Below are 23355 nucleotides of genomic sequence, written 5' to 3' on the forward strand. Positions count from 1 at the left end.
CGGGGGACTATGCTGATGTCCGGGGGTCTGTGCAAGCATCGTCCGATGGGACTACAAGTCCCATCTGGCGATGCCTGCTACCATGACAGTGATTGACACATTAGCCAATGATGGGACAGTAGTAGTCCCATCATCCGGCTAATGTGTTAAATGTTAAAAAAAAAAAAAAAATACTACATACATACTACATGCATGCTACATACATACCACATACATACCACATACATACTACATACATACTACATACATACTACATACATACCACATACATACCACATACATACCACATACATACTACATACATAACACATATATACTACATGCATGCTACATACGTACTACATGCTACATATATACTACATACATACTACATACATACATACTACATATATACTACATGCATGCTACATACATACTACATGCTACATACATACTACATGCTACATACATACTACATACATACTACATGCATGCTACATACATACTACATGCTACATACATACCACATACATACTACATGCTACATACATACTACATATATACTACATGCATGCTACATACATACTACATATATACTACATGCATGCTACATACATACTACATGCTACATACATACTACATATATACTACATGCATGCTACATACATACTGCATGCTACATGCATGCTACATACATACTACATACATACTACATGCTACATACATACCACATATATACTACATACATACTACATACAATACATTCATACAATACATACATAGACATACAGTACATATAACATAGAGTAACATACTTACCAATACTTGTCACATTGTTCCCCGAAGCCATTGTCTTTTACGGAATAAATATTAACATAACAAACCACAAAAATACTCACCCACGATCTGAAGCAGTCCACGAGTGTGTCCCACGACGATCTTGGGTAGAGAACTGCAGCATCAGCTGTTGCTGCCATTCTCTACGGGCTGCAGGAATCCAATGACGGAAGGTAGGTATCCTTCCGCACTGTATTCCTCCGCCACTTAAAAAAAAAAAAAAAGTCCCTAGTCTCACTTTATGCCATTGCTGTGTGGGAAATTCCCACGCAGCAATGGCATAAAGTGAGACTAGGGACTTTTTTTTTTTTAAGTGGCGGAGGAATACAGTGCGGAAGGATACCTACCTTCCGTCATTGGATTCCTGCAGCCTGTAGAGAACGGCAGCAACAGCTGATGCTGCAGTTCTCTACCCAAGATCGTCGTGGCACACACTCGTGGACTGCTTCGGATCGTGGGTGAGTATTTTTGTGGTTTGTTATGTTAATATTTATTCCGTAAAAGACAATGGCTTCGGGGAACAATGTGACAAGTATTGGTAAGTATGTTACTCTATGTTATATGTACTGTATGTCTATGTATGTATTGTATGAATGTATTGTATGTAGTATGTATGTATGTAGTATATATGTGGTATGTATGTAGCATGTAGTATGTATGTAGCATGCATGTAGCATGCATGTAGCATGCAGTATGTATGTAGCATGCATGTAGTATATATGTAGTATATATGTAGCATGTAGTATGTATGTAGTATGTATGTGGTATGTATGTAGCATGTAGTATGTATGTAGCATGCATGTAGTATGTATGTAGTATGTATGTAGTATATATGTAGTATGTAGTATGTATGTAGTATGTATGTAGCATATATGTAGTATGTATGTAGCATGTAGTATATATGTAGTATATATGTAGCATGTAGTATGTATGTGGTATGTATGTAGCATGTAGTATGTATGTAGCATGCAGTATGTATGTAGTATATATGTAGTATGTATGTAGCATGTAGTATATATGTAGTATGCATGTTGCATGCATGTAGTATATATGTAGCATGCAGTATGTATGTAGTATATATGTAGTATGTATGTTGCATGTAGTATATATGTAGCATGCAGTATGTATGTAGTATATATGTAGTATGCATGTTGCATGCATGTAGTATATATGTAGTATGCATGTTGCATGCATGTAGTATATATGTAGTATGTATGTTGCATGTAGTATATATGTAGTATGAATGTAGCATGTATGTAGTATGTAGTATGCATGTTGTATGTATGTATGTAGCATGTATGTAGCATGTAATTTTTTTTTATTTTTTTTTTTTACATTCAACACATTAGCCGGATGATGGGACTACTACTGTCCCATCATTGGCTAATGTGTCAATCACTGTCATGGTAGCAGGCATCGCCCGATGGGACTTGTAGTCCCATCGGACGATGCCTGCACAGACCCCCGAAGCCTGCACAGCCCCCCGGCAGGCCGGCACAGCCCCCCGGAGCCTGCACAGCCCCCCGGAAGGCCGGCACAGCCCCCCGGCAGGCCGGCACAGCCCCCCGGAGCCTGCACAGCCCCCCGGAGCCTGCACAGCCCCCCGGCAGGCCGGCACAGACCACTGGAGCCTGCACAGACCCCCTGGCAGGCCGGCACAGCCCCCCGAAAGGCCCGTACAGACCCCAGAGAGGCTGTACAAGGGAAAAACAGGATTTTTCTTATTCCGATACCGGAAGTCCCATAGACTTGAATGGGACTTCCGGTATCGGAATCGGCGATACCGATACTTTTTTTTTAAGATCAGCCGATCCATTCCGATCCGATACTTTGAAGTATCGGACGGTATCGCTCAACTCTAGTTGGAGGATAATCATGAGGCACGGTTGCCATCAAGTCAGCCTCAAATCACAGCTCAGAAGAAGGATAAGAAAGAGGAATTGGAAGATGACGTGGTCAATGATGAGACCACTGATCCAATGTGGCATGGTGGCACGCCTAGCGGCACAGCAGTGCAGAGAAGGATAGATCTGTAGCAAAAAACAGGGAAGAAGAGGTAGTGGTTTGTCCAGAGGTAGAACTCGGTCATCTGTCGCACAGAACCCCCCACTCGACGTTGTTCCCCTTGTATGGCAGTTTTTTCTGAAAGTCCTTCAGATAAAATAACTGTAATTTGCAGCATCTGGCAAACCAAGCCAAGAGGCAAGAACACTGCCAACCTGAGCACCACCAGCATGCAAAAGCACATGGCAGCTAAGCACCCCTGTAGGTGGGTGGAACGTCTGAATACCAAATCTGTGTCTGAGGTTGAAACCATTGCTCCTTGCCCTGTGTTACGACCTTCCCAATCTGCTGACCATAAAGCAGGTGTTGATGCCTCCCGCCCACAACCAGCGGTTGCACACACACAACAGTCAGCAACCAAGTCCAATTCGTTGTATCAGCGCAGCCTTCAGTTATTAATGCCCCAGACATTTACTAGAAAGCAGAAATATCCAGCCACCCACCAACAGGCAAAAACGCTAACCACCCACACTGCCCGATTGCTAGCCCTGGAAATGTTGCTGTTTCGACTTGTGGGAACTGGGTCTTTCTGCAACCACTTGGCGGTGGCAGCTCCACGGTACTCAATTGCCAGCCAACACAATTTTTCCCGGTTTGCCTTCAACGCGTTACAGAAGCACGTGTTTCACAATATCGGCGGTACTCTGGCCAACACAGTCACAGGGAAGGTCCACCTAACCACAGAAACGTGGACAAGTTTTTTGGACAGGGACAATACATTTCTCAGAATGTACACTGGGTTAACCTGGTGGAGTCTGGGACAGAGTCAGAGGCTGGGACATCACACATCTTACCCACACCAAGAATAGCGGATCCAACTTCCATCAGGGTTTCAGTCTTCTCATATTCTACTTCCCCTCTCTCCTCCTCATCCTCAGCGGAACTAGCCTCCCCATCACTCCTCAGCTAGGAAATATGCAGCACTGTTTTGGCGTTTAGGTGATAAAGCTCACAACGCAGCCGAGCTGTTGAAAAGGATAAAAAAAAAGGCAGACCGATCAGTGGCTCTCCCCGCTGAACCTCCAACCATGTCTGGTTGTGTGTGGTAATGGTCGTAACTTGGTGGCAGCTTTAAAGCTCGCCAAGCTGGTACATGTTCCATGCATGGCCCACGTGCTGAACTTGGTTGTACAGCGGTTTTCAAAAATATACACTGACTTGCCAGACCTACTTGCCAAGGTACGCAGTGTCAGTGCACATTTTCTGAAAGTCATCTCAGGCTTTCACCAGTCAAGCTTGGCTGCAGCAGCGCTTTAATTTGTCTCATCACAGACTGATTTGTGACCTGCCCAAACACTGGAATTTGACCTTCCATATGTTGGCAAGGCTTAGTGAGCAGCAGAGGTCAATCTCTGAATTCCAGCTTCTCAATGACCATCAGAGTAACTCAGCCCCCACACATAACAACTGTCGAGTGGGTGTGGATCACTGACCTATATGAGGTTCATCAAGACTTTGGGTACTGCACCAAGATGGTGAGCGCTGATGACGTTATCACGTAACCATCCCACTGCTCTGTTTATTAAAACATTGACTGTAGAATCTGAGGAAGAGGAAGCTTTGAATGTTGAGCAGGCGGCTATGGAGTAAGATTGTACAGTGGCTGATACAACACAGCCCAGCCTCACACAGTATTCTCAGGCCACAATGTGTGATGACGAGCAACAGGAGGAGGAGGATGAGAAGGAACATGAGTTTTTGCTACAGAGGTGACTCCCAATCCCAGCTTCATGCCTGTCCAGAATGGATGGCCTGAAGAGGAGGAGGAGGCTCTGTCGTGAGGAGAAGTGGATGGTTACTGTTCTTCCTGGTGAGGACACTCAAAGTTTGACTCTTTGTAGTCTGCCACACATTTTGTCCACCATGAAATACTGCCTGTGCACTTTTCTTGACCCATGGTACAAGGAGAAATTTGCTTCTCTAATGTTGTATGCAGACGTGCCATTTTCAGTGCATGCATGCCAGAGGGCCATTGTGGAAGACTTGCTAAAAAGATTACCCTCAGACAACGCTGCTGGCAGAGGTACGGACTCTTTTCATCCACAAGGATTACAGGGGAGGGCCACGCACACCAGGTGCAACTGAGGGAAGGGGAGGAAATGTCCACCAACTGGGCCATTTTCATGAAACTGTCACATCAGCAAGGGCTATCTGTGGGTGTAACTATGACGAGGAGGGAGAAGTTGACGAAGATGATGAAGGACTACTTAAGTGACCATACCAGTGTCCTTCCTGATTCTTCAGTGCCCTTTATCTATTGGTTGTGCAAGCTGCACACTTGGTCTCACCGCTCCTTGTTCCCTTGGAGGTACTGCCATGCTCTGCTGTGAGTGTGTTGTCTGAGCGGGTTTTTAGTTCGGCAGGTGCATTCATAATGGATAGGCGCACACGTGTAACATAGTAACATAGTTATTAAGGTTGAAGGAAGACTTTAAGTCCATCTAATTCAACCAATATTCTATCCTAACTTGCCCTAACATGTTGATCCAGAGGAAGGCCGAAAAACCCCATGTGGCAAACAGCAAGCTTCACATTGGGAGGAAAAAATTCCTTCCCGACTCCACATACGGCAATCAGACTGGCTCCCTGGATCAACGCAGTATTAAGGAAACTAGTGTATATACCCTGTAATATTATACTTTTCAAGAAAGGCATCCAGTCCCTTCTTAAATTTTAGTAGGAAATCACTCAAACATCATACTGTATGGCAGAGAGTTCCATAGTCTCACTGCTCATACAGTTGTGGTGCAGTGACCACTGTGTCCACTAGGGGGGTGCTGTGTGGGTGCCCCAGGACAGGCATACAGGCATGTCCATTGTGGTAATGGAAATAGGATGAACGTCAGGATGCTAAATGACCGTTATGTATCCCAGGGTGGGTGGCCCTGGGATGGAAGCTTGATGTGTGTTAATCAGCAGAGGTACTGCTGAGGTTTTTATTACAATGTATCAGAGAAGGCTTCCAGGTGGCTGGTGAGACGGGTGGAACCAGTCACCTACAAACCCACCCAGGGGCATGTGTCTGAAGTAAAGCCTATGTGTGTGGTTGTGAAGGACCTGCAATGAGGTCATAGCCATGTGATGCTGTGGGAGTGGCTACAGACCATATAAGGTGACCAGGGTAGGTCACATGAGTGAGTGCCTGGATCTCATTGGTCCGTGTGGAAAGGTACCGGAAGGCTGTCGTGCTGGAAGGTGGGCTAACTTTCTGAAGCGCACATGTGGACGCCGCTGACCGTGTGTGGCCTGTGTGTAAAGCCTGTGAGTACTGGACAGTCCCCAGGAGGGAAGGGACGTCAGGACTGAGAAGCAGCTAAGAGGTAACCCGGACAGGGGGAATTAACTGAGACTGTAAAGCCTGATTGCTGGACAAAGCACAGCCTGTGTGACCACAGGGCTAAGGGAGCGGTGCTCCACTATGAATCTTCATTTGGTCTGATGTAAGACTGTTGATGCTATATGGTTTATGCTGCACAATAAACCAGATGGACTGATTTATGTGAACAACCCGTGCCTGACGTGATTAATCCGCTGCCGAGTGAGTGTCTCCCAACATGAACAATAGGCGCTACCTTACAATTGGTGGAGCCTTGCTGCTAGGGGCAACGGACAAGGTCTGCAAATCTCGGTTGCTAAGCGCAACGATTCCAAGAAGCATATGTTGCAGTGCTGGCGACTCTGAGCCAGGGGAGCAAACGGTCGTGAAAACCGTGAGTTATGCTGATCGAGGTCAGAAAAAGAGGCTGTTGATAATTTGTGGGATACCTCTGAGGAGAAAAGGCGTCCGGGAACCTGTGTGGCCGACACCAGCAGGTAAGTACTGACCGGGGTCAGTGAGAAAGACTGTGTACCTGAATGGTTCAGAGTGCCAGGTCCTGGAGGGTCAGTGTTGGGAAATTCTGGGAGAAGAATCGGATCCCTGGAGCACATGCTGCGACCCTGGACCTGGTGAGGCCGGTGTGTTGGGAAACCCTGGGATGAAGGTCGGATCCCTGAATAGCACCCGGTGATGCCTGTGTGTTGGACGGTTCCATGTGGGGATGGACGTTCTGAATAGCACACGGACAGGCCACGTGTGTTTTTGTGTTGTTTTTTTTTCTCTCCCTCTCAAGTCAGCTTGCGGTGGCTCAGTGGGGTCACGAAGGTGACAAGCGGCTTGCTGTAACTCCGCGGGGTCACGAAGGTGACAAGCGGCTGGCTGTAACTCGGCGGGGTTACGAAGGTGACAAGCGGCTGGCTGTAACTTGGCGGAGTTACGAAGGTTGCTGTGGATCAGTGGGTCCACGAATACAGTGCAGCAGGAGCTGCAGTGACGCCAGCAGCTGTTTGTGAGAGGTAGCCGGAGGTGCCGGTGCTTTGCGGCTACAGCAGGAGCTGTAGCAGTGCCAGTAGGAGCTGGTATGGTGTTGTGCTTAAAGGGCCAGTACAAGCCCGAAAGACATAAACTGTATAGAGTGAACTTTGGTCTAAGAAGGCCTGTAGAAGGGACATGGGGAAACCTCAAAAGGGGGCGGTGACCCAAATCGGGGTGTTAACCCAAAAAGGGGTAGAGTCCCAGGGGGAGGCGAAGTCCAAAAAGGGGATAGTGGTCCAAAAAGGGGCGGAGTTTTCAAAAGGGGCCGCACTGGTTACCTCAGTGGACATGTTTGGGGAACAGCGGTGTTTGTGTCTGACTTTTTCGGAGTGCGGCACATTCTTTCCAGATGACGACGGGCCGCAGGTGTGTATCATGATGCTACACCATGAAGGAGTCTCTGGACGGCTGAACTCAAAGAGTCAGGTGACTCTGACAGGTACTCCTCTCGTTTTCTATCTGACCGAGAAAAAGGTCAAGGTTCGCTGCCACCATGGGGTCACTGTGGACTATACTGTGGACAAATTAATGATTGATGGGTCCAAAAGGGTTGAGTGCCAAGGTGGCAGTATACCACCAAACTTAGTGCATCCCTTCGAGAGGGGCCGGGACTTTGTCTTGTTTGAAGATGCAGGGGAAGTTGATGAAGTGTGGGGTGGCTAAAAAGAGGAGGTAGCACCACCTAAAGTCGATAGTCCAGAGCTCCAGGTGACCGAGAGAAAGTGTGGGTCTGACCAACTCGGGGATTTGGCTGGGGTGACCAAGCGTGTGACCGTGGGAACCAGGGTACCTCCAGAAAAGGTGTCATACACCTGTGTGAATGGGGGCTTGCTGGTCCTGGATGACAGGGTGAGTGATGACTCCAATTTGACTGCTATTACCCAACAGCTAGAGGGTCAAGTTGACAACCTGACCAAGGAAGTGTACATGTGGAAAGAGCGAGTTGACAGTTTTCACCAGGTAGAAGCGCACCTACAAGACTTGGAGCAAGGGCGCGAAGAGATGTGTCAACAGCTGGTGAAGGAATGTCTAAAGGTGGCGAGTATGGACGTCGCCAACTCCACGCAGTTGGAGCGGCTGCGCCACGTAGAGTCCGAGCTCTCGGCAGTCAAGACCCTGAGACAAACGGCTGAGCACAGAGTGGATGAGCTGGAGAAAAAAGTCTTGGAGCTCAGAGGTCACCTGTCAACGTGGCAAAATATGAATAAGACCCTCAGAGAAGATGTGGAAGTGCTCAAAGAAACTGTAAGAGGTCTTCCGCGGGAGAAGAAGTTGGTGGACGAAGACGTACAGCAGCCGTGCCCGAGTGATAACAAGACGGAACTGCCAGTACCCATCTTGGCAAGGGGTCTCAAAGAGGTGAAATCTCCTGAAGATTTGGAGTGGAAAGCTGAACAAGATATTCCCCCGTTCGGGACAACTGTATTGAGGGAAGTGTCCGTGGTAAACCCACAGCCTTCTGTCCAGGAAGAGAGCGAGTCCGCGACCTTCAAGTGCGTAATTGACATACCCGAAGATGTGCAAGAAGCCTGTGCCGATGAAGGTGTGCATGAGGCTTTTAAAAAGGCTGTCAAAGCGTGTAAGGTGCACTGGGCACCTGAGACTCGGCAGTTGATAGTACTATCAGCCAGGGAAGACACAGCAAAGCGGGTAGCTGTCCTGACAGATATGCATCTGCAATGTCTCCACGCTAAACAGATGTTCAGGCGGAGTTTTATGAAAGCTGCTCAACGTCTAGAGCTGACAAGTGAAGCTAAGAATCAGCTGGGCTTGGGGGAAGATATAATTCCCATACCCAAATATCTGGTGGAGAGAGTCGTTGGAAGGCTCGGTAAAGTGGTGCAAGATCTTGTGGATATCTCTGGTGTGGCGAGGGTGAGGGTTCTTCCTGATGATGAAGTCCAGGTATCCGGTAAAGATGGTGTGATTCCCATCATTGTGGTTGGCTCCATGGAAAGCCTAAGGAACTTCCGGATGCTCCTGGGATACCGAGTGACGTACCTGCAGGAGATAGAGCAGTTGAGACTGGACCGACTGCAGGTTAATAAAGAGATGCGGAACATCAGATGGCGGCAGCCTACAACCCAAGGTATAAGGACCAGAAGATACCCCCCAATTAATGAGATGGCAGGTGGCCAAAGAACTTCAGCAAAATGTGAACGTCGCAAATCTACAAGTGGTAGTTCCTCTCATAGTAAGAAATTGAGAGACCTTAGCTCCTGTGAAACACTAAATGGGTCAGACTCAGGCCAGATAGTTGACGCGACAGTAAGTGGGACTTCTGACTGCACCCACCAGGAGAGCTGGCCAGTGAGAGAAAGGTCAGGTGACGGAACACACTGCAGAAAGGTGGTGACTAAAGAGTGTCTGGTGACGCAGACAGACTTTGACTGGAAGACCAAAGCCCAAGATTGATATACTGACCGCTGGGGGCGAGGGAGGCCTAACGTAAAAATGATGCCATATGACGTCCAAAACAGACTGAGATGGTCCTCTCGACTTCTAGGGCAAGGTGATATGGGCGCCCGGTCTCAAGACCCCTGGGTGATGTCATGTGTTCAACCCCACAAGTTTGAACGGGGGGGAGGTATGTGGTGCAGTGACCACTGTGTCCGCTAGGGGGCGCTGTGTGGGTGCCCCAGGTCAGGTGTACAGGCATGTCCATTGTGGTAATGGAAATAGGATGAACGGCAGGATGGTAAATGACCGTTATGTATCCCAGGGTGGGTGGCCCTGGGATGGAAGCTTGAAGTGTGTTAATCAGCAGAGGTATTGCTGAGGTGTTTGTTACAATGTATCAGGGAAGGCTTCCAGGTGGCTGTTGAGACTGGTGGGACCAGTCACCTACAAACCCACCCAGGGGTGTGTGTCTGAAGTAAAGCCTATGTGTGTGGTTGTGAAGGGCCTGCAATGAGGTCATAGCCATGTGATGCTGTGGGCGTGGCTAAGGACCATATAAGGAGACCAGGGTAGGGCACATGAGTGAGTGCCTGGATCTGATTGGTCCGTGTGGAAAGGTCCCGGAAGGCTGTCGTGCTGGAAGGTGGGCTACCTTTTTGAAGCGCACATGTGGACGCCACTGGCCGTGTGTGGCCTGTGTGTAATAGCCTGTGAGTACTGGACAGTCCCCAGGAGGGAAAAGACGTCAGGACTGAGAAGCAGCTAAGAGGTGACCCGGACAGGGGGAATTAACTGAGACTGTAAAGCCTGATTGCTGGACAAAGCACAGCCTGTGTGACCACAGGGCTAAGGGAGCGGTGTTCCACTATGAATCTTCATTTGGTCTGATGTAAGACTGTTGCTGCTATATGGTTTATGCTGCACAATAAACCAGATGTAAATTCAAATTATAAAAATAAATATTAATATTTTATTGCAATATCAATATACAAGTACAAATACATAAAAAGAGAGAGTCCATATATAGGGGAAGGGACAGACAAATGATTGTATATACCGGGCCCTGAATCAACATTAAGAGGTGGGAAGGTGGTTTAAAGTAGCACTAATAAGTAGCATGTGTTAGTATATGGTTTAAGGTGCATGTGCATACTGTATATGTAAACATATCAAGGTAAACACCTATTCAATCATACCACTTAAAGGAACTCCCAAAGGGTACCTATTGATAGCCCATATACCAGTATTAAACTCTGTAAACAATACCACTCTTACCCATAGTCCCTCGCTCAGGGTTCCGGAACACGCAGCCCCAACGCGAAAACAATAAACCAGATGGACTGATTTATGTGAACAACCTGTACTTCCCGTGATTAATCTGCTGCCGAGTGAGTGTCTCCCAACATGAACAATAGGCGCTACCTTACACAGTAAAGAATCCGCGTCTGTGATTATGCTTAAACCTTCTTTCCTCCAGACGTAGAGGATGCCCCCTTGTCCCCGTCACAGGTCTAAGAGTAAAAAGATCATTAGAAAGGTGTTTGTACTGTCCCCGCATATATTTATACATTGTAATACAGGGCTGCCACTAGGAATTTTGGGGCCCCATACTGGCAAAATTTCCAGGGCCCCCTTGAGACTCCGACCAGGCTCCACCCAGCCCCGCCTCCATCCCTCAAACTGTCCACAGTCCCACCGCTCTCTCTTGGTAAAACTCCACTACTCACCTATCACACATTAACAGTTCCCATCACCAGATCACACATATAGTCAGCAGCTTTTGCTTTGGACAAAAGATTTTTTTAAGCCGCCACCATAACACTGTAGACACTTTTGGCCGGGCTCTACTCTACTGTAACCTATTAAATATTTGTTAAAATATGCAATGCAATTTAGGTATATTTTTATTTATTTTTCAATTTTTAAAATGACCAATAATATCACATACAAGGAACAAATACCGCCACACCATGTCCAGACCACATATTACCACCACATAGTGACCTATAATACCACATACCAGGAACAAATGCCACGCACTGTTATGAATGGGTCACCGAGGAGGAAAAAATAAACAACAAGCTAAGTCTCAGAAAACCAGAGAAGTTGGTAACTATGCAGATTGCAGATCCCTGAACTTAACCGCACAACTAGCAGCAGTCGTGGAGCGTTCCTACGTTGGTCCTAGATGCTTCGTCACAACCGGAGAGCTACATAAGCCTAAAGCAGGAAAAGAGGAAAACTAACTGCCCCAGAGCAGACCCCAAAGGAAAGACAGCCCCCCACAAGTATTGACGGTGAAACAAGATGAAATTACAAACAAAGGCAGGAAAATAGGCTGAGCAAATGATGGGGCCCGGCTAACTAAACAGGACAGGAAAGGAAAGACACTGTCTGCAATCTGCCAAAAAAACCTACAAAAATATTGTCCAACACTTCTGATAACAAAATTAACCCTGAAGTCACTAGACTTTTACACCTATATCAGCACTCTGAAATATTCTGAGACAGTGCAAAAAGAGGCCAATCCAATAAGGGACAAAAAGCAGCTTGGCAAATACTGATACATAGGAGTGGAAATTCAGCATAGCCCCAGCAGGGGCAGGCTGACCACACAAGAAACTGAACTGACCAACAAGCGCAAGTGTGAACAATAGCAAAAAACAAACTTAACTTCAGAAGACTGGAAGAGAGCTGAAGTCCAGGACCTGAGAAGCAGACTGAATCACCAGCACTAGGATAGGGTGTCGGCTGTCTTATATCCAGTCTGATACTCCAAAGATCCAATCGTTATCTTCCTCATCAGGTGGCAGATCACTACCACTTAAACCAACCTCACTACCTCCTGTCACCACCAGAGGGAGAACGGGAGGGGAAATCTCAACTGGTGGAGCCAAAAATGAGTTCATAACAGTACCCCCACCTTGAGGAGGGGTCACCGAACCCTCATCCATGCCACCAGGCCGATCAGGATGGGCCCGGTGAAAAGCACAAACCAATTTATTGGCATGAATATCAGAGGCAGAGACCCAAGAATTATCCTCCTGGCCATAACCCTTCCATTTGACCAAATACTGGAGTCTCCGTCTAACCAAACGAGAATCCAATATTTTCTCTACCTCATATTCCACATTGCCTTTAACCAATACTGGATCAGGAGGTGCCGCCACAGGAACTACTGGCTCAACAAACCTCTTCAACAGTGACTTGTGAAATACGTTATGGATTTTGAACGTAACTGGAAGAGCCAATCGAAAAGAAACAGGAATCTCCAAAATCTTATAAGGTCCAATAAATCTTGGCTTAAATTTTGGAGATGCAACCTTCATAGGAATATTCTTAGACGACAACCAAACCATATCACACACTTTAAACCGAGGACCAATGGTCCTACGCCGGTTGGAAAAATGCTGGGCCTTTTCCTGAGAGAGTGACAACTTATCAAGTACTTGGTCCCATATCTGCTGCATTCTCACGACCACAGTGTCCACACCTGGGTAGGACGAAGATTCCACTTGCCCTGAAGAGAATCGAGGATGAAACCCAAAGTTACAGAAAAAGGGTGACATCAGAGTGGCAGAACTAGCTCTATTGACAGCGCAAATTCGGCCAAGGGCAAAAATGAGACCCAATCATCTTGATCAGCAGATATAAAACCTCTTATATAAGACTCCAGGGTCTGGTTTGTTCTCTGTCTGCCCATTGGTCTGGGGATGAAATGCAAAGAAGGATAACTGAATTCCCAGATTGGAACAAAAGGCTTTCCAGAATCTGGAAACAAACTGGACCCCTCTATCGGACACAATGTTCTCAGGAATCCCGTGTAACTGAACCACCTGTTGTAAAAACAAGGGCACCAACTCAGCGGAAGATGGCAACTTTGGGAGTGGTACAAGATGGACCATCTTCGAAAATCTCTCACAAATCACCCAGATAACAGTCATTCTCTGAGAGACAGGAAGATCAGAAATAAAATCCATTGAGATATGGGTCCATGGCCTCTTGGGCACCGACAGGGGCATCAGCAACCCACTAGAACGAGAACAGGGTTTAGACCGAGAACAAGTCCCACAGGACTGTACAAAATTCCTGACATCACGAGATAAGGCAGGCCACCAAAACGACCGACTCACCAAATCTATGGTACCAAAAATACCCGGATGACCAGCCAATGCGGAGCAATGGACTTCAGACATCACTCTCTTTCTCCACTGGTCAGGAACATACAATCTTCCCATAGGGCAACGCTCAGGTTTATCCTCCTGAAATTCCTCCAGGGCGCGTCTCAAATCGGGCGAAATGGCAGAAAGAACTACCCCCTCACCTAGGATAGTAGTAGGCTCGGTCACATTAAGAGAATCAGCAAAGAAACTCCTAGAAAGGGCATCTGCCTTAACATTCTTAGTGCCCGGAAGAAAAGAGACCACAAAATTAAAACACGTCAAAAACAAGGCCCATCTAGCCTTTCTAGGATTCAAGCGTTTGTCCGACTCCAGATAAATCAGATTCTTGTGATCAGTGAGGACCACAAATTGATGTCTAGCTCCCTCCAACCAATGTCTCCACTCCTCAAATGCCCATTTCATGGCCAACACTAACTCACCAGTGATGTCTCTAGGTGAAGTCCTTCATCCTTGCTTTTCATCTTTCATCCAGCACAGACCGCCATCACGTCTTCCAGCCAGGACACGTCTCTGCAGGAAATAACACGGTTATCTAGAGCTCCGCTTGCAGAACACATTGCTTATTTTTTTCCAACTTCTACATTACACCACATGAAGAAAAAAAAGCGACATAGTGTCACTGTACAGTAACAGGACCGCCCCCCCATTTAAAACGGTATCCTCAAAAAATTAAATAAATCACTGTAGTAATAATATCCCTTAATTAGCCCCTATGGTAATAATATCCCCCATCTTAGCCCCCGTGTGTCTCATTCCTGGATTTAGCCATATGTTCTTCCATCCCACCCTCATGAGTATCCATTCTTCCCCATCTGTCTCCATCGTAATCATCCTGCCCCATGATCCTGTGAGATCTGTCTCCAATCATGCCCCGTATCTCCATACTGCCCAGTGCCTCACATTCTGACCCCATGTCCAGCATTCTGCCCCAGTCTCCAGCATTCTGCCCCAAGTTCAGCATTCTGCCCCCCGTGTCCAGCATTCTGCCCCCCGTGTCCAGCATTCTGCCCCCCGTGTCCAGCATTCTGCCCCCCGTGTCCAGCATTCTGCCCCCCGTGTCCAGCATTCTGCCCCCGTGTCCAGCATTCTGCCCCCGTGTCCTGCATTCTGCCCCAGTCTCCAGCATTCTGTCCCCATGTCCAGCATTCTGCCCCCATGTCCAGCATTCTGCCCCCATGTCCAGCATTCTGCCCCAGTCTCCAGCATTCTGCCCCAGTCTCCAGCATTCTGCCCCATGGTCAGCATTCTGCCCCATGTCCAGCATTCTGCCCCAGTCCAACATACTGCCTCAGTCCAGCCACTCTGCACCAGTCCAGCATTCTGCCCCAGTCCAGTATTTGGCCCCTGGGTGTTATGATTGGGTCACCGAGGAGGAGAGCAAGCCCAAGCTAAGCCACAGAAAACCAGAGAGGTTGGTGTCATGATCTCAGTGCGGGTTTGTCTAGCACACTTGGGGTTAATGTCTGGAACCAGTGCTGATGACTGGCACTTCTGGGGTTAAATGTTATGATCCCAGTGCAGGCTCTTACCTGCACACCTGGGGCCTATTATTGTGGCCTCTCCCTGGGTCTGAGAAAGCTTCTTATAGCCTCAGGAAGCTCCCATCCCCGTCAGTTATACTTTCGTCCTTGGCAGAGTTGTGTTTGACCCCTGAATGTGTTTGTGCTGTGTTCTTGCTTGCCTGATACTCTGTGTACGACTCGGTCTGTTCTCTGGATACTGCTTGTTGGATTCTGCTTGGTACCTTCTATGTCTGTTTGGCTTTGACCACTGCCTGGCCCAGACTCTCCGTTCTTTCTCATCCCTGGTACTTTATCGATATCTCTGTGTATGACCCGGTTTTGTCTGACTTTGAGTATTCCTGTATTAGTGTCCTGCCATCTCTGGCAGCAGGATGCTAAGCCCCGCCCCCTTGCAGTCACATGACTGTAGATCCTTCATTGCTCACTGACTTCAGCTCCTCCAGGTCCTGTTTGCCTGAACTGTCCAGCCGTGTCTGACCCCGGGCCCCTCTGCAGTGTGGGTGAGTCCTTGCTCAGTGGTGGCTGCATGCCGACCCCAACAGGTCCGTGACAGTTGGTAACTAAGCCGATTGCAGATCCCTGATCCTGTCCACACAACTAGCAGTAGCCGTGGAGCATGCCTACGATGATCCTAGACGCCTCAGCACAGCCGGAGAGCTAACTAAGCCTAAAGCAAGAAAGGGGAAATCTAAACTGCCCCAGAGCAGACCCCAAAGGAATAGACAGGCCCCAAACATATATTGTCGGTGAGACAAGATAAAAACACAAACGCAGGTAGGAAAATAGACTGAGCAAATGATGGGGCCCACACTGACTAGACAGGACAGGAAAGGAAAGACACTGTCTGCAATCACACAAAAAACCCTGCAAAAAAGCCCAACGAGTCTGATGCAAAAAATACTGAAGTCGCGCGACTTCGCCCACTATATCAGCACTCTGGTATATTCTGAAAGCAGAGCAAAAAGAGGCCAATCTAATAAGGGACAAAAACAAACTGGCACAAGCAGTAACATATGGATGGCGATTCAGCACAGCCCCAGCCGGAGCTGGTGACCCACACAAAACTGAAATAGACAAAACCAAATCAAATATGAACAGAATAGCAAAAGAACACTTAGCTGAGCATGCAGGGACTGAGCTAGAAACTAAGACCTCAGTAGGCAGGAAAAAATCACCAGCAGGGATAGAGGGAGTCGGCTGTCTTAAATCCAGTCTGAAACCCCAGCTCTCCAATCGTCGTCCTCATAATCAGGTGGCAAGCCTCTGTTAATCAGATCAGCTCCATTACCTCCAGTAACCACCGGAGGGAGCCAAGAAAGAGAACTCGCAACCCCTCTGTCAATTTGACCAGCTCCACTACCTTCAGTAGTAACCAGAGGTAGGCCAGAAAGCAAATTCACAACACCTGGGCCCTCCGGATCGCTGCTGTCATAAAAAAAACAATTTCTCCTTACCTGGCCACACTCCAGTGGCGGGCGAGGCTCGGGCCTCCATCCCTTCACGCTGCAGCACGCTCTAGCCGGCGACTGACACTGACGGCAGATGCCGGCGAGGTGCGTGCTGCGGCTGACGTCAGCTGCCAGCCTCCGATTGACTGGCGGCTATTAACTATTGACATGCGGGCCACCGGGCCCGCATGTCAATAGCGTTTAGCTGCCGCCCGGGGCCCTGTGAGCAGTAGAGACCGATGCGGGCCCCCTCTGCCCACCGGGCCCCATACGCCAGTCACGGCAGTAATGCCCTGATGGCGGCCCTGTTGTAATAAGATCACCCCTAAGCCTTTGATTTTCCGAACTAAATAACCTGTGTAGTAAGTGTAATAACCTGCCTTGGTATTGCAGACCTCCCAGTTCTCTAATAACCTTGGTCTTTGCACCCGCTCCAGTTCAGCTATGTCTTTCTTATACACCAGAGACCAGAACTGTACACAGTATTCTGTGTCATCACACTAGTGGCTTGTACAGAGGTAAAATTATGTTCTCCTCATGAGCATCTATGCCTCTTTTAATGCATCCCATTATTTTATTTGCCTTTGCAGCAGCTGCCTGACACTGGCCACTAAATGTGAGTTTGTCATCCACCCACACACCCAGGTCTTTTTCAATGACAGTTTTGCCCAGTGTTTTACAATTAAGCACTTAATTATACATCTTGTTTGTTCTACCCAAATGCATGACCTGTCAATGGAAAATGCAGACAAGGCTGACTCTTCTAACGTTGAATAAGGGCTGAATTTCCTCCGACTTTCTAAGCCCTACGGTGACAGCAACATTATGTAAATGCTGGTCAAATGTTCTTTTTTGGAAGTTGTCTTAACATTCATCCCTTACTATTCAATACCATTTTGTTCAGGAAATTAACTGCTCCTCCTCCTCCTTCTGCAACAAGTACTTAGTGTTCATCTATCTATACCCCACGTGGGTATTGCAAGCCTCCCAACCGTCCCGGATCCAGCAGGACAGTCCTGATTTTGACAGCCTACCCCGCTGTCCCGACCGGGATTTTACTTTCCTGCACTGCACTGAGCCACTACGCCCCCCATGCACTGACCCATCCATTCCTCGCCATCCCAGAGAGACCCACCGCAGCCCCTCACTGCTAATAAATCCCTTCAATGACGTCGCTGGGCTGCTCTGTGTGCACCAGGACCTGTGATGAGGTCACAGGGGGAGGAGTCAGGGGTCACATGATCAGGGGCCTCAGTGTCTGCAGGACTCTGCTGCGCTGGTTGTCATGGTGCTGGATGAGGTGAAGTTTGTGTGTGGGGTCAGGAAGGGTTTACAGGATGTAGCAGAGCTGTGTGTGTATGGGGTGTGCGGAGCAGAGCTGTGTATGTACAAGGTGTATGGAGCGGAGCCGTGTGTGTACTTGTTGTATGGAGCGGAGCCGTGTGTGTAAGAGGTGTACGGAGCGGAGCCGCATGTGTTCAAGGTGTACAGAGTGGAGCCGTGTGTGTACGAGGTGTACGGAATGGAGCCCTGTGTGTATGAAGCGTACGGAGCCGTGTGTATGGAGCGAAGCCACGGGTGTACAAAATGGAGCCCTGTGTGTATGGAGCTGAGCAGTGTGTGTACGGAGTGGAACAAAACCGTGTGTTCAAGGATTACGGAGTGGAGCCATGTGTGTACTGAGTGGAGCCGAGTGTGTACGAGGCATACAAAGTGGAACCATGTGTGTGTATGAGGTGTGCGGAGCCGTGCGTGTACAAGGTGTATGGTGGGGAGCATTCATACTTCCCAACCGTCCCAGATCCAGGACACTCACAATTTTGAGAGTCTGCCCCGCTGTCCCGGCCGGGAGTTTACTTTTCCCGCAGACACAGGAGTACACAGCGGAGCCCCGAGGAGCACTTTAAAACTCGCACATTACGTTCCACCGGAAGTGACGTGATGGAAGCTGACCGAAAATGAGGTAATTTTGGGAAGAGATTGTGACGGAAATATGGAGGCACCACAGGGAATGCTTCAGATCCATCACCATGTCCTCCTCCAACAGCATGGACAAGGGGATCGCCTTGGAATTGGGGATGCCGGCCTAGTGAGCGGATCATGATATGCCCTGCACTGGAAGGCTCAGGTGGGCACTACAATGGGAGCCGGGCTGCTATAGTATCTTTATAGAATCCATTTTTCTTTCTCTCTCTGTTTCTTTCTCTCTCTGTTTTTCTCTCTCTGTTCCTTCTAACCCTCTGTAATCTTTCTTTCTCTCTGTTCTTTCTCTCTCTGTTCTTTCTTTACTTCTTTCTTTCTCTCTATTCTTTTTGTCTCTCTCTCTCTGTTCTTTCTTTCTTCCCCTCTTTCTTTCTCTCTGTTCTTTCTTTCTTCCCTTCTTTCTTTCTCTCTCTGTTCTTGCTTTATCCTCTTTCTTTCTCTCTCCCTCTCTGTTCTTTCTTTCCCCACTTTCTTTCTTTCTTTCCTTCCCTTCTTTCTTTCTTTGTTTCTTTCTCTCTGTTCTTTCCCCTTTTTCCTTCTCTATGTTCTTTCTTTCGCTCTGCTCTTTCTTTCGCTCTGCTCTTTCTTTCGTTCCCCTCTTTCTTTCTCTCTGTTCTTTCTTTCTCTCTCTGCTCTTTCATTCTTTGTTCTTTCTCTCTGTTCTTTCTTTCTTTTCCCTCTTTCTTTTTCTCTCTGTTATTTTTCTTTCCTTCTTTCCTCTCTTTATTTCTCTCTGTTATTTTGCTCTCGGTTTCTTTCTTTTCCCTCTATCTTTCTCTCTCTCTGGTCTTTATTTTTCTCTCTGTTCTTTTTTTCTCTCTCTGTTCTTTTTTTCTCTCTGTTCTTTCTTTTTCTCTCTGTTCTTTCTTTTTCTCTCTGTTCTGTCTTTTTCTCTCTGTTCTGTCTTTTTCTCTCTGTTCTTTATTTCTCTCTCTGTTCTTTCTTTTCCTCTCTGTTCTTTCTTTCTCTTTCTCTCTGTTCTTTCCTCTCTTTCTTTCTCTCTTTTTTTCTTTCTTTCGCTCTCTGTTCTTTCTTTCCCTTCTTTCTTTCTCTCTGTTCTTCCTTTCTCTCTCTGTTTTTTCTTTCTCTTTCTTTTTCTCTCTCTGTTCTTTCTTTCCCTTTTTTCTTTCTTTATTGCTTTCTCTCTGTTTTCCCCTCTTTCTTTCTCTCTCTGTTCTTTCATTCGCTCTCTGTTCTTTCTTTCTTTCCCCTCTTTCTTTCTCTGTTCTTTCTTTCTCTCTCTGTTTCTTTCTCTCTCTGTTCTTTCTTTCCCCTCTTTTTCTCTGTTCTTTTTCTTTCCTTCTTTCCTCTCTATTTCTCTCTCTGTTCTTTCGCTCTTTCTTTCTTTCCCCTCTTTCCTTTTCTCTCTGTTGTTTCTTTCTTTCCTCATTCTTTTTCTCTCTGTTCTTTTTTTCCCTGTTATTTATTTATCTCTCTGTTCTTTATTTCTCTCTCTGTTCTTTTTTTCTTTCTCTCTGTTCTTTCTTTTTCTCTCTCTGTTCTTTCTTTCCCTTCTTTCTTTCTCTCTGTTCTTCCTTTCTCTCTCTGTTTTTTCTTTCTCTTTCTTTTTCTCTCTCTGTTCTTTCTTTCCCTTTTTTCTTTCTTTATTGCTTTCTCTCTGTTTTCCCCTCTTTCTTTCTCTCTCTGTTCTTTCATTCGCTCTCTGTTCTTTCTTTCTTTCCCCTCTTTCTTTCTCTGTTCTTTCTTTCTCTCTCTGTTTCTTTCTCTCTCTGTTCTTTCTTTCCCCTCTTTTTCTCTGTTCTTTTTCTTTCCTTCTTTCCTCTCTATTTCTCTCTCTGTTCTTTCGCTCTGTTTCTTTCTTTCCCCTCTTTCCTTTTCTCTCTGTTGTTTCTTTCTTTCCTCATTCTTTTTCTCTCTGTTCTTTTTTTCCCTGTTATTTATTTATCTCTCTGTTCTTTATTTCTCTCTCTGTTCTTTTTTTCTTTCTCTCTGTTCTTTCTTTTTCTCTCTCTGTTCTTTCTCTCTGTTCTTTCTCTCTCTGTTCTTTCTTTCTTTTTCTCTCTGTTCATTCTTTCTTTTTCTCTCTGTTTGTTCTTTCTTTTTCTCTCAGCTCTTTCATTTTCTCTGTTTTTTCTTTCCCTCTCTCTGTTCTTTCTTTCCCCTCTTTTTTTCTCTCTTTTTTCTTTCTTTCGCTCTCTGTTTTTTTTCCCCTTTGTTTCTTTCGCTCTCTGTTCTTCCTTTCTCTCTGATTTTCCTTTCTCTCTTTTTCTCTGTTCTTTCTTTCTTTCTCTCTCTGTTTCTTTCCCCTCTTTCTCTCTCCCTCTGTTCTTTCTTTCCCCTCTTTCTTTCTTAATTTCTTTTTCTCTATCTGTTCTTTCCTTCACTCTCTGTTCTTTCTTTCCCCTCTTTCTTTCTCTCTGCTCTTTCTTTCTCTCTCTGTTGTTTTTTCTTTCCTTCTTTCTCTCTATGTTCTTTCTTTCTTTCTCTCTCTTCTTTCTTTCTCTCTGTCCTTTCTTTCTCTGTCCTTTCTTTCTCTGTTCTTTCTCTGTCCTTTCTTTCTCTGTTCTTTCTTTCTCTCTGTTCTTTCTTTCTTTCTTTCCCCTCTTTCTTTTTCTCTGTTATTTCTTTCTTTAAACTTTCTTTCTCTCTCTCTTTTCGCTCTCTGTTCTTTCTTTCTTTCCCCTCTTTCTCTTTCTGTTATTTTTCTTTCTTTCCTCTCCTTCTTTCTCTCTCTCAGTTCTTTTGCTCTCTATTCTTTCTTTCTTTCCCCTCTTTCTCTCTCTGTTCTTCCTTTCTCTCTCTGTTCTTCCTTTCTCTCTCTGTTCTTTCTTTCTATCTCTTTTTTTTTTCAGTACCAGTCAGTGTGCCCATAATGCCAGCCACTGTGCCAATAATGCCAGCCACTTTGCCCTCAGTACCAGTCAGTGTGATCAGCAGTGCTAAATGGGTGCAGTTGGGGCGTGGATATGGGTGTGACTAGTTGTGAAATGGGTGTGGTCGGTGCATGACCTAAAATTTGCAGCCTTTGTCCCTCTTTCCCTTCTTCAAAAGTTGGGAGGTATGGTATTGTTTTGTACTTTTTTAAACTTTTTTGGTGAATCTTGTACTCCCTATCTCTGCCTCTTGTAATAACTGTAAAATGTATTGTGAGGTCCCCATCACCGTCTCTTTCAGCATGTATGATACAGACCCACACACCTCTAAAGGGAAATTCAACATAATATCTCTATTAGCATACTGTTATGAATGGGTCACTGAGGAGAAAAAGCAAAACAAGCTAAGCCACAGAAAACCAGAGTGGTTGGTAACTATGCAGATTGCAGATCCCTGATCTTACCACACAACTAGCATTAGCCGTGGAGCGTGGCTACGATGAACCTAGATGCCTCTTCACGGCCAGAAGACTACATAAGCCTAAAGCAAGAAAAGGGAAAACTAACTGCCCCAGAGCAGACCCCAAAGGAATAGATAGCCCCCACACATGTATTGATGGTGAAACAAGATGAAGGCACCAACACAGGCAGGAAAATAGGCTGAGCAAATGATGGGGCCCAAACTAACTAGACAGGAAAGGAAAGGGAAGACACTGTCTGCAACCTGCAAAAAACCCTACAAAAATAATGTCCAACACTTCTGATAGCAAAATTAAGACTGAAGTCACTAGACATCTCCCACTATATCAGCAGTCTGAAATATTCTGAGACAGAGCAAAAAGAGTCCGAACTAGTAAGGGACAAAAAGCCAATTGGCAAAATACTGATAAATAAAAGTGGAAATTCAGCTCAGCCCCCAGCCGGGGCTGGCAGACCACACAAAAAACTGAATAGACCAACAAAATCAAGTGTGAATATTAGCAGAAAAACTTAGCTTTAGATGACTGGAACAGAGCTGAAAACCAAGAGCTGACAAGCCAGAAGGAATCACCAGCAACTGAATAGGGCGTTGGCTGTCTTAAATCCAATCTGAGAATCCTGAGATCCAATCGTCATCCTCATTCTCAGGTGGCAGATCTCCACCGATCAAACCAGCCGCACCACCTCCTGTCACTAACAGAGGGAGTCCAGAAGGGGAACTCACAACTGGTGAACCAGAGAATGAACTCACAACAGTACCCCCCCTTGAGGAGGGGTCACCGAACCCTCTTCCACACCACCAGGCCGATCAGGATGGGCCCGGTGAAAAGCACGAACCAATCTATTGGCATGAATATCGGAGGCAGAGACCCAAGAATTATCCTCCTGACCATAACCCTTCCATTTGACCAAACACTGGAGTCTCCGTCTAACCAAACGAGAATCCAATATTTTCTCTACCTCATATTCCACATTGCCTTCGACCAACACAGGGTCAGGAGGTGTTGCCATAGGAACCACTGGCTCAACAAACCTCTTCAACAGAGATTTGTGAAATACGTTAAGGATTTTGAACGTAACTGGAAGATCCAATCGAAAAGAAACAGGATTAAGAATTTCCAAAATCTTATAAGGACCAATAAATCTTGGCTTAAATTTAGGATATGCAACCTTCATAGGAATATTCTTAGACGACAACCAAACCATATCACCCACTTTAAACCGGGGACCAATGGTCCTATGCCGGTTGGAAAATCACTGGGCCTTTTC

The sequence above is a fragment of the Dendrobates tinctorius genome, unplaced genomic scaffold (genome assembly GCF_039654945.1).
Source record: "Dendrobates tinctorius isolate UK_male_01 unplaced genomic scaffold, ASM3965494v1 ptg000117l, whole genome shotgun sequence".
NCBI lineage: Eukaryota > Metazoa > Chordata > Amphibia > Anura > Dendrobatidae > Dendrobates > Dendrobates tinctorius.